The following is a 12,907-nucleotide window of genomic DNA, read 5'->3' on the forward strand; positions in this document are numbered from 1 at the left end:
TGATGTTTTGGTCACTTTTGAATGTTGGTGGTGCTTTCACACTCGTGGTAGCATGAGACGGACTCTACAACCCACACAAGTGGCTCAGGTAGTGCAGCTCATCCAGGATGGNTACATCAATGGAAGCTGTGGCAAGAAGGTTTGCTGTGTCTGTCAGCGTAGTGTCCAGAGGTGAACGTGGAGGCCCTGGGTTCCTCCTCATGCAGGACAATGCTAGACCTCATGTGGCTGGAGTGTGTCAGCAGTTCCAATTCCAATATTCAATGAGAATATTTCATTCATTCAGATCTAGAATGTGTTATTTGAGTGTTCCCTTTGTTTTTTGAGCAGAGTATAATAAAAACGAGCAAGAAAAAACAACAAAAACAATAATGTATGGAAATATTTATATGTACCAAAAAAAAAATAAGAATAACTTGCATAGTGGATAGAATTTTCCTAACTCTTGTTTGAGGTATTTAAAAAAATGTTTTGTTGTACTGACAAAACTGAAATTAAGTAATGATATAAGTAATAAATAAAATGCACCCTTCTGATTATCTAGTGGCTGGAACTGGTGTGGGATACTGAAATATTTGGTATTGATTAGATACTGCTGATGCAATACCTTTTCTTAATAAAAGTGAATGCATCATCATATTGCTATTTTTTTTAAATTTTTACAACTTTTAATGAGTTTGTGATTTTTTTTCATTGCATTACTAATTATTTAAAAATCATGACAATCTAATCACATTTCTCTTTTTCAGAAACAATAGAAGAGTAATAATGTTTTTTACTAATAAAAAAGCAAAGAATACAAAATTATCACTTTACAACAGCTGTGAGGAAACAGTAACATCATGTGTCTAGGAAATACAATGTAGAAATCAAAGCAAATATTTCCACTTCAGTGCACTTATTTCTGACTTTATTTTAAGTTTGCTCAGGAAGGGGAATGTCAGTGCATTGTTGTTCCACCAAAGTAACAGATTCCTAAAAATGTTCCGGGTCTGCAGTTGTGTGACAAACTGGACTGGTCAGTGCACACACAAATATTCCACAGAAAAGGACAACGCTGCCTGTACTTTCTGAGGAAAGTGGAGATCTTTAACATCTGCAGTGAACTGCTGATGATGATTTGTCAGTCTGTGGTGACCAATGTCAGGTGCTGACAATAAAACCTTAAACATGGAGAGGCAGCATTTTGACTTGATTTTACAGGTTTTTCATGGGCAAGGCCCACATACTAAACCTTGCTGCTCAACTAACAGAAGCATTTACCTAACAAATGTGGCACCATTTTGTCATGATTCTATGATGTCGAAGAGAAGTCAGCTTGGTGGTAGACAGACCACAGGAGACCGAAATCAGGTAAGTGTCTTTATTTACAGTGATAATGTGCAAGGAACGGATTTATTTGGATCTGAAAATGGAAGAAGACAGAAGGTAAGTACACGACGGAGGACTGAATGAGCGAGAGTTAAGTAAACTGTTAAGAGGCTTACAAAATGCCAGGCAGAGTTCTGCACAGGCTGTAGGATCTGCGGTGGCTTTGGAGGTAAGGATCTTCAGATGATAAATGTCCAAGAAAACTAGGCGGTCCGTAATCCACAAGGTGAGGCAGTTGTGAATGAGACAGGAGGACGTCAGCGAGCAATTCATGTGCTTGGCTCCGAAACAGGTGGAAAGTGGACCAGACTGGATCTCCAGGTAAAACAGGAACACTGATGAAAATGTGAAGACAAAAACACAGGTAAGCAATTCTTCTAGTGACAGGAAAAAACTAAGATCGGCTCAGAGACTTTACCACTTGGTAAGCAATACTCCAGCGCTGGTCTTCTTCTTCTTCTTTTGATTCTTATTGGCGGCTGGCATCCAACTTAAGGTGCATTTACCGCCACCTACCAGACTGGAGTGTGGTCATCAGAGATCTCAGAGGGAATTTAACGCACCTCAATGATTTATAGGATGTGCAAATTCACATCTTAACACACCCCTTAATACATGTATGAATGCATGAGCATGCACTGGCATACACACACATACTTACACATATTCTAAATACGACTCATTAACCCAGTGTTATTTAAGAACCTAAATAAGAGATTTCTAACTAAATTTGATTTATTATCTAATAGATTGATCATAGACAGTCCTATATTCTTTCTGCTTAGTAACAACCTTAAAAGCTGGCATTCCTCTGAGTATTTATCACATTTTAACAAGACATGCTCCACTGTTTCCACCTGATTGCAATAACTACAAGCCCCAGTCTCATGCTTTCCTATTTTAAAGAGCGAACTGTTAAGTCCAGAATGCCCAATTCTAAGTCGAGTCATAACTACTTCCTCTTTCCGCTTTCCACTCAGATAATTACTATCTCCCACATTCTTTTGAATTGTATATAGTTGTCTCCCATTATCATGGTTATCCCATTGCTCCTGCCAAATCTTAATCATTTCTTTTTGAATAATAGATTTACCCTCACTTTTACTTAAAGGAATATTCAAATGAACAATTTCTGATTTCAAGGCCTGCTTAGCTAAGATATCTACTTCCTCATTTCCTTCTATACCTGCATGAGCAGGAATCCAGACAAATCGAACTAAGCATTTATTGTTATGTAGATGAACTTACAATTGGTATATTCTTAATATCAAATCTAACCTGCAAGATTTGCCAGATTTAATACTTAATAATGCTGCTTGACTATCTGATGCTATAATAAATGTATTTACTTTCCTAGTATCATTATCAAGCAACCATTCTGATGCCAATATATTGGCTGATAATTCAACTGTAAAAACAGCTAAATGATCAGCTGTTCTCCTCTTAATCAAAACTTTATGGTGTGGGATATTCACTGCTGCCCCAGTTCTACCACTATTTGGATCTTTAGATCCATCTGTATATATAACTTTGTTGTCTTTATATCTTTCAAAATATCTATTAACTACAACCCATTCTGGAGTCTTTCCCTTTTTAAGAATTTCCCTTAATTGAAGATCAACTTCTGGAGATATAAATAACCATGGTGGAATTTCAGATTGAGGGACTGTATCACTATACTGGAGCATAGTTAAACCAAGATTTTTTGCCTTTATATCCCCAATCCATCCAAAACTATTACAATTTAATTTATGATGTTCCCAACAGTCCTTCAGCACCATCTTAGTTGGATGATCACACTTATGTCCTTGTAGGTTCACCCAGTACATGTACATTAGTTTCAACCTTCTTAATCTTAACGGAAGTTCACCAGTTTCTACTTGTAAAGCAGCTAAAGATGATGTTCTGAAAGCTCCACAACAAANATCCAGTTTAATCTTATCCTTACTTAATTCTCTGATTAATATCTCTCTTTCCCGTACATAGTTGTTGCATTCTAGGAAGATATGTTTTACTGTTTCCAATTCTCCACAGTAACTACAAGAACCTGTGCTATGTTTATTAACTATTTTAAGAGTACTATTTAAACCTGTCAGCACTGGTCTGATCCCCACCACAGCCTTAAGTACCACTGCTCATCTGATGCCTCATCTCCTTCAGGTGGGAAGGAAGAAAACTCCACCAGCAGGAGGAGTCGGACACGCCCACCAGGAAGTAAACCCACCGATCACCACACATTTAAAGGGAACTACGCAGTCTTTCTAACAGTATAAGATGGATTACCAAGTAGTATTAGTATTTAAAAAAAGTATCAATCAAACAGAAATTCCCTCACCTTTCATTATAGGTTATTAAAAAAGGTTTCTTGATCTCATACTCCTATCACATTAGAACTTCTAAGGCTAACTAAATGTATATACAAGAAAATGGGTTTTAGCTTTTTATTGACTTTGCAGCACTATAAAAAACCAGATGAACAAATCATACAGGAAGTTGTCATTTATTTAAAAGAAATAGAAAATTGTGTCTGCTTTATTTAACAATTTTTATTATGACAAATGAAGTGTCTTCAAATGGTGGACATTCTTCTGGATCTTCATCATTGCAGCAACAATGTAATGATCAAAATAAATTACTTCAGTTATGACATAAATTATTCTTGAACAGTGAGAGTTTGTTCAAAATAACAGAGTCTGTGCCGAATCGAGACTTCTGGCCCAATCTGTGAAATCCCCCGGTACTCTCAGGGCTGCTTCCTTTTATAAACATTTACCACAACCAGCTGTAGAATAACACACACACATCCCACTGGGACGGACTTTAACATTATGGATTCAAGTACATTCAGTTCCCTTTATGGTGATTAGCTGGGGTCCTGAGACATGCAACAGATATCCCTCCATATACGTATTTACCGCAGTTGTTTTCCAACAACCGTGAGCTTAGAAGCATACAATCCACTTCCCAAAAAAGGATTGTACCTGAAGACAATGTCTCGACTTGGAAGTCAGGCTCTATTGCAAAACAGCACAGATGTACCCCAGACACCTCAAAAAAACAAGGAACACAAATGTATGAATGTGTAATACATTCTAAAATGTTAAATTGAAGTGACTGGAGAACTGGGTGGGACTTTCTGATACAGTACTTAACTGGTTTGAGTCTTATCTAAAGGACGGAGACATTTTTGTGTCAATAGGTTACTTTGTATTGGAGTTGACAAAAATCATATGCTGGGTTCCCGAAGGTTCTATCTTAGAGTCCATTCTTTTTAATATCAACATGCTCCCACTAGGTCAGATTATAACAAACAACATGATAAACTACCATAACTACGCAGATGGCACACAACTTTACATTACAATGTCATCAGGTGACTATGAACTTATTCAAGTGTTGAGTAGGTGCATAGAACAAATCCATAAGTGGATGTGCCATAACTTCCTTTAGTTCAATAAAAATAAAACTGAAGTAATTATTTTTGGACCAATAGAGAAGCGATCAAGAGTCAGCACACAGCTTCAGTTACTACAGTTTGAAACTATTGATCACATCCAAAATCTGGGTAAAGTAATGGACTCAAACCTGAACTTTCAGAGACACTAAAAGACCATTACAAAGTCACTTTAATCATCTGAAGAACATTTTTTAGGTTAAAGGACTGTCTTTAAAAAATGTATCCATTCGTTTATTTTTAGTCAAATTGATTGCTGCAGCATTGTTTTCATAGGTCTCCCTGAAAAGTCAATTCGGTGGCTGCAGCTAATTGGGACTGCATTGAAAATGCAGTACCTATTGCTCTACACTCAATAAGGAGGACTCTTTATTATTTATTATTCTTCCGTTACCCTCAATACAGCTCGCACGGGACGACGTGCCCACACAAAAGTTATATCAAAATGACCGGCGTGATCTGATAATGCAGGCCATTACCATTCTTGCCATTTCGAGTTCAAAAGGCGACATAAATGGGAAAAAAGTACGTATTCCGATGCAGAAGTGATACGGTCACAACATGCTGTGGGTCGCATAAAATGGTATAACACCGGCTACATTAGCTTAGCTTCGCCTTCTGTCTTTGATAAAAACGCTCATAAAACGCTGAAAACCTCTCCTACAGACACGACACACCTATCAAAACGAAGGTCTTTCTCTGCTCTTTCCGAAAATGTCTGTGTGTAATTCCCTGTACGGCTTATAGCTTATTTCCATTCAGGCAACAAAATGACTTTCAGCAACATTAGCGTGGAAGTGGTACGGTCACAATATACCGTGGGTCACAGAATACGCTGTAACACCGGCGCAGCTTAGAGTGGCGGTCACGTCACCTCCGCTCTACAGGAAAACATGTCTTGCTTGATTGCAAAACGTAGCTATTTCCGTGGGGTTTCAAGCCATGGCCATGTTATTTTCCATGGATTTAACGTTTATTCGAAACGAACCTCTGAAGCCACAGTCACCACTGGAAGACTACCCTCTCTCCGCTACATTCCTTTGTAAACAAACTCTTCACAGATTGAAAGAGTCAATGACAAGTTGCAGTGAGAGGGAAGGATTTTGTTGCTACAGAGTCATCAAAGCTCTGTAGTGAAGATTTTAAACCAGAGACTTTAACAGGACCGGTGTTACACCTTATTCTGTGAAAAAAAAGATGTAAAGTAGCTTTACAAATTAAAAGTGTCACAAAATGAAACTCCATTATTAAACAAATAAATAATAATAAAAAAATTTAAAAAATAAAACATTAATCTTATAATAAATAAAAAATAAGTCTTGAGAAAAAAAACTAAACATTTGAATTTAAATGTTTTATTTCATGGGAACATTTATTTATTTAATTGGACATTTATTAAATATTTTTAAATAACACTATTTATTTATTTTATTAATTTTGAATGAAATGGCTCTTAATACCAGACCACTCAGGTCTTCTGGTTTAAGTCAACTCCACATTCCCAGAATTAAACCCAAACATGGAGAAGCAGCTTTAAAATGTTTAAAATATCTGAAACATCATTATTATAAGTTTTTTTGTTTTACTTTTTTACCTTCCTTTTTAATGCTATATTATATTGTTCTTGACTTCATTATGTACAGCACCTTAAATTGTATTTTTGCTGAAATGTTCTGTACAAATAAACTTGACTTGACTTAAAAAAAGCTTTCTCTAAATCCACTCTACAAGATTTAGACAAAACTCAACTCAATTAGGATGCAGAATTCCTTAAGTATCAAAGATAGTGACTTTTAAAAAAACAAACAAACAAACAAAAGAAGAAGTCTAGGTTTGCATCACCAAGGTGAGATGAACAGATTTGGTATGGTTTGAAATGTTATGTTAGGTTTTTAAAGTTTGCCAAACAAATGACAAATGCTGGTATCTCCCCAGAATGTGAACACGTCATTTTCAGCAGAGTAACAGATCACAGCAGTTGATTTCAGTGACTTATGGAAAACAAAAGCATCAACAAACAACATTTTCTCATGGCCATTATATATCATATAATTCACTTTGTATTAGTTATAAAGCATTAGAATTATTACCTCTTTTCAAAAGGCCTCACTTCAAAAAAGCTACAGTTTTATGACAACAATAATGACAGAATTTTAGTTGTACATTAATATCAGTTTTGTTTAACATTACAATATATTGGCATCAGATGAACCAGATTTAAACACTTGAAGAGTAAAAATAATTTTCATAGCTTTTCTGAACCAAGGATAGAAGAAAGCATAGATCAGAGGGTTGAGACAGGAATTAAAATAAAACAAAGATATAACGTAGACACCAGATAGGGTATTGTTCAAAGTGTCCTGGCTTGAAAGTGAGATGCAAAAATACGGGCAAAGGCACATTAGAAACACAAGCACAACAACCCCGAGAGTCCTGACTGCCTTTATCTCAGATTTCTTAGCTGTTACTTTATGGTGTTTGACAGCTGCAATATGAGAGCGCATGGCCTGAACCTGAGACACAGCTACCACAAACACTCTCAAATACAGAACTATGATGACTGTTATAGGAATAATGAAGGTTATAATAGTGATTGCAACTAATCCACCAAATCCTATATCTGCTGCACAGTCTCCAGCACAGGAACTGCTTCTGCTTAGTTGCTCCAAGTTACTTCTTAACAAAACAGAGGAGTAGAAGAGAGAAAAGGTCCAACACAATGAAACAGAGATCTGAATTCTTTTTAAAGTAACTTTGGTGGGATAATGAAGTGGATCACAAATAGCTACATAACGATCAAGTGAAATGAGCACCATGTTTCCTACTGAAGAAAAGGTGATAGCTATGTCTAAAAAGACATACAGGGTACACATAAGGTCACCAAAATACCAGCAGCCATCGATCATCATAACTTGAAAGAAAACAAGAAAACCCACAAAGAAATCTGACACAGCCAGAGAGAGAATGAGGAAGTTTGTGGAGGTGTGGAGCTGCCTGAGGAGGTTAGAATGTAACACAAACATTAGACATCAGTTCTTGCTCAATATTCAAATCAAACAGTATCATTAACCATCTTATTTTGATGCAGTGACACAGATAAAATAAGTATATACCTAAAATGAGTGATGGAGATGATGACCAGAAGGTTGAGAGTTACAGTAAGAACAGACATAATGGATAGCACAATGGAAATAAGCAAACTGTAAAGGAAAGATTGATTTTGTTTTTTACAGGAGGTGTTGAGGAGTTCTGGAAAGCAGAGCTCAACTCCTTCCATCATCAGACCAAAAATGAGCTGTCCTGAGTTGTCTTGGCTCTCAGAGCAAACTTCAAACTATAAATGATCCTCGTGTACCTCCCCATAGATTCTGTCAAACTCTGACCAACGATATTCTTCTTTTCCTTTCTACATGGTTTCCTCAAGTGGGTTCAAAGAGACTGCCATAGCAGATAACTATAATAAAAACAAGGAAGAATAAACAAGAAAAACAATTATGTATGGAACTACTTATGTGTACTACCAAAAAGTCTTGCATAATGAATATAATTTTCCAAATCTTGTTTGAGGTATTTGAAAAAAAAATATATATTTTTTGTTCTGACAAGACTGGATAAATAAAGTACAAGTAATAAATAAAGTATTCATTAAAATGCATCTGATTGTCTAGTGGCTGGAAGTGGTGTGTGATACTACAAGACTTGGTATCAATACAATACCAAGAAATCATGGGGCCACTTTCGTTGATGCAGATACTTTTTTTTTAATAAAGTGGATGCTTCATCATTTTACTAAATCTGAGTAAATCTTGTGTTTTTGTGATTTTTTTTAACTGGATCATTAAACATTTAAAATCCAGGACAGAATCTTAGCAAAATAGAAAAATAGAAAATGATTTATTACTATAATCAAATTAATTTTTTTCAGAAGCAATAGAACAGCAATAACCTTTTTTTTAACTAAACAAAGGATACAAAATTATCACTTTACAACAGCTGAGAGGAAACTGTTACATCATATGTTTAGTAAATACAATTCAAAAATCAAAACAAATGTCTCTGATTCAGTGCACTTTTTTCTGAGTTTATATAGATAAATGAAAAATGATGAGTGAAAATAAAATGACCTAACAACTCCCAAAGTCTTGAATTACAAAGGTCCCAAAAGCCTCCTGGTAGGACAAAGATTTTGTTAAGGGGTTTTTGTTTAGGAACAGTATCATGTTCACATTTTTGGCTATGAATGCACATCACCTGTAACTTAATAGGTGTCCTGCCTTTGAAAAAAATCCTCTTGGCTGACACTGATGTGGCATTCACTGCCAGGTGTGCTCTTGGCAAGTGTGCTCAGGAAGGGGAATGTCGGTGCGTGTTTTTCCACAAAAGTAACAGATTCCTAAAAATGTTCTGGGTCTGCAGCTGGGTGACAAACTGGACTGGTCAGTGCGCACACAAATATTCCACAGAAAAGGACAACGCTGCCTGTACTTTCTGAGGAAAGTGGAGACCTTTGTCATCTGCAGTGAACTGCTGATGATGATTTGTCAGTCTTTGGTGACCAATGTCAGGTGCTGACAATGAAACCCTAAACATTGAGAGGCAGCATTTTGATTTGATTTTACAGGTTTTTCATGGGCAAGGCCCACATACTCAACCTTGCTGCTCAACTAACAGAAGCATTTACCCAACAAATGTGGCACCATTTAAAGGGAACTACGCAGTCTTTCTAACGGTATAATATGGATTACCAAGGAGTATTGGTATTACAAAAAAGTATCAATCAAACATAATTTCCCTTACTTTTCAGTATAGGTTAATAAAAAGGCTTCCTTGATGTCATACTCTTATCACATTAGAACTTCTAAGGCCCAACTTATTGTATGAACAAGAAAATGGGTTTTAGCTTTTTATTGACTTTGCAGCACTTTAAAAAACAGATGAACAAATTATACAGGAAGTTGTAATTTTTTCAAAAGGAATAAAAAATTGTGTCTGGTTTATTTAACAATTTTTATTATGACAAACAAACAAGGAACACAAATGTACGAATGTGTAATACATTCTAAAATGTTAAATTGAAGTGACTGGAGAACTGGGTGGGGCTTTCTGATACAGTACTTAACTGGTTTGAGTCTTATCTAATGGACAGAGACGTTTTTGTGTCAATAGGTTACTTTTTATTTGAGTTGACAAAAATCATATGCTGGGTTCCCCAAGGTTCTGTCTCAGAGTCCATTCTTTTTAATATCTACATGCTCCCACTAGGTCAGATTATAACAAACAACATGATAAGTTACCATATCTATGCAGATGGCACACAACTTTACATTACAATGTCACCTGATGACTATGAATTTATTCAAGTGTTGAGTAGGTGCATAGAACAAATCCATAAGTGAATGTGCCATAACTGCCTTCAGTTCAATAAAAATAAAACTGAAGTAATTATTTTTGGACCAAAGGAGAAGCGATCAAGAGTCAGCACACAGCTTCAGTTACTACAGTTAGAATCCAAAATCTGGGTAAATTAATGGACTCAAACCTGAACTTTCAGAGACACAAAAAGACAATTACTAAGTCACCCTTTAATCATCTGAAGAACATTTTCAAGATTAAATGATTTTTAGTCAATTTGAATACTGCAGGAGTGTTTTCATAGGTCCCTGAAGAGTCAATTCGGCGGCTGCAGCTATTTCAGAATGCTCCTCGCTAAACTAAGAAATTAGAGTACATACTGTCACGTTTTAACAAGGTCAATAAGGAGCTGCTCGGAGACTGACAGACGCAGGAGACCAGGTTATAAGTGGTTTTATTTACAGTGAAACAGTGCAGGGTACTACAGGAACCGGGATCTGGAAAAAAAGGGGCATGTGTAAGTATACAGGTCTTCTAGATAGTTGAGAGAGGGAGAATTGCATTCACAGGTGANTCAAATTAATTAAATAAATAAATAGTTAATCCATCCACCAATTTTTTTCCGCTTATCCGGAGTCGGGTTGCTGTGACAGCAGCCTAAGCAGAGAGGCCCAGACTGCCCTCTCTTCAGCCACTTGGTCCAGGTCCTCTAGGGGAATCCCAAGGCCTTCACAGGCTAGCAAGAAACATTGTCCTTCCATCGTGTCCTGGGTCTTCCCCTCGGTCTCCTCCCGGTGGGATGTGCCCAGAACACGTTTCCAGGGTAGCGTCCAGGAGGCATCCTAACCAGATGCCCATGCCACTTCAACTGGCTCTTCTGGATGTGGAGAAGCAGCGGCTCTAATCTGAGCCCCTCCCGGATGACCGAGCTTCTCACCCTATCTCTAACGGAGAGCCCAGACACCCTGCGGAGGAAACTAATTTCAGCCGCTTGTATTCACAATCTTGTTCTTTCGGTCACTACCCAAAGCTCATGACCATAGATAAGGGTAGGAGCATAGATCGACCAGTAAATCTAAAGCTTCACCTTTTGACTCAGGTCTCTTCTTATCACAACAGATCGTTACAGCGCCTGCATCACTGCAGACACAGCACCAATCTGCCTATCGATCTCCCGCTCCCTTTTTTTATCACTTGTGAACAAGACCCCAAGATACTTAAACTCCTCCACTTGGGGCAGGACCTCTTCCCTGACCTGGAGAAAGCACTGTACCCTTTTCCATCTCAAGATCATGGTCTCGGATTTGGAGGCACTGATTCTCATCATGGCCACTTCACACTTGGCTGCAAACTGATCCATTTAAAACTGGAGATCATGATTTGATGAAGCCAATAGGACCACATCATCTGCAAAAACCAGAGACGCGATCCTAAGGCCACCAAAATGGATCCCCTCAACAACTTGGCTGTGCCTAGAAATTCTGTCTGTAAAACTTAAGAACACAATCAGTGACAAAGGGCCATCTTGGTGGAGTCCAACTCTCATTGCCGACTTAGTCCCATCAATGCGGACCAAGCTCTGACACTGGTCGTACAGAGACCTTACAGCCCATATCAAAGAGCCTGGTATCTCATACTCATGGAGTGCCCCACACAGGACTTCGGAGGGACATGGTCAAATGCCTTCTCCAAGTCCACAAAACACTTGTAGACTGGTTGGGCAAACACCCATGCCCTCTCCAGTACCCTGCTGAGAGTGTAGAGCTGGTCCAGTGTTCCACAACCAGGACGAAAACCACCCTGCTCTTCCTGAATCCGAGATTCGACTATTCAGCGGACCCTCTTCTCCAGAACCCCTGAATAGATGTTACCAGGAAGGCTTAGGAGTGTGATCCCTCTATAGTTGGAACACACTCAATGGTCCCCCTTTCTAAATAGGGGGACCACCATTCTGGTCTGCCAATTCAGGGGGGACGTCCCTTAATGTCCACATAATACTGCATGGTCATGTCAACAAAGACAGCCCTACAAAATCTAGAGCCTTAAGGAACTCTGGGCGAATCTCGTCCACCCCTGGGGCCTTGCCACAGAGGAGCTTTTTAACCTCCTTAGTGACCTCAGCACCAGAGACTGGAGAGCCTGAACCAAGGTACCCAGGCTCTGCTTCCTCACTGGAAGACACGCTGGTGAGGAGGTCTTTGAAATACTCTGCCACCGACCCACCACGTCCCGAGTTGAGGTCAGCATCCCCACCATAAACAGTTGATTGAACAATAAATTTGGTTATTTGACCATTTATAACATAATGTCATCATAGCTAACATTATTTGGTATTCAAGAAAATGCTAACAGAAGGAACTGGTGCTCTCTCTCTCTCTCTCTCTCTCATTAGGTCTTGCTCTTTTCTTTTCTTGACACTTTGAAGGTTTCACAGTGACAGATTTAAAGAGATAATGAGAAGTTGCAGTAAGAATCAATCAATCAATCATTCAACTTTATTTAGCACATTTTAAGAACCACAGGGGTAGCCAAAGTGCTGTAAAATAGATAGATAAAAACAGAAAAAAGGAAATAGATAAAACAAATGAACAGATAAAAAGATAAATAGATAAAAAGAGACATACACATACGGGTTCACAGCAGGTATGTTTTAGGTGCCAAGAAAGACAAAAATCACAGTGTGTTAAAAGCCAAAGTATAAAAGTGTGTTTTTAAAAGAGATTTAAAAAC

This window comes from Kryptolebias marmoratus, linkage group LG6, assembly GCF_001649575.2.
Source record: "Kryptolebias marmoratus isolate JLee-2015 linkage group LG6, ASM164957v2, whole genome shotgun sequence".
Classification (NCBI taxonomy): domain Eukaryota; kingdom Metazoa; phylum Chordata; class Actinopteri; order Cyprinodontiformes; family Rivulidae; genus Kryptolebias; species Kryptolebias marmoratus.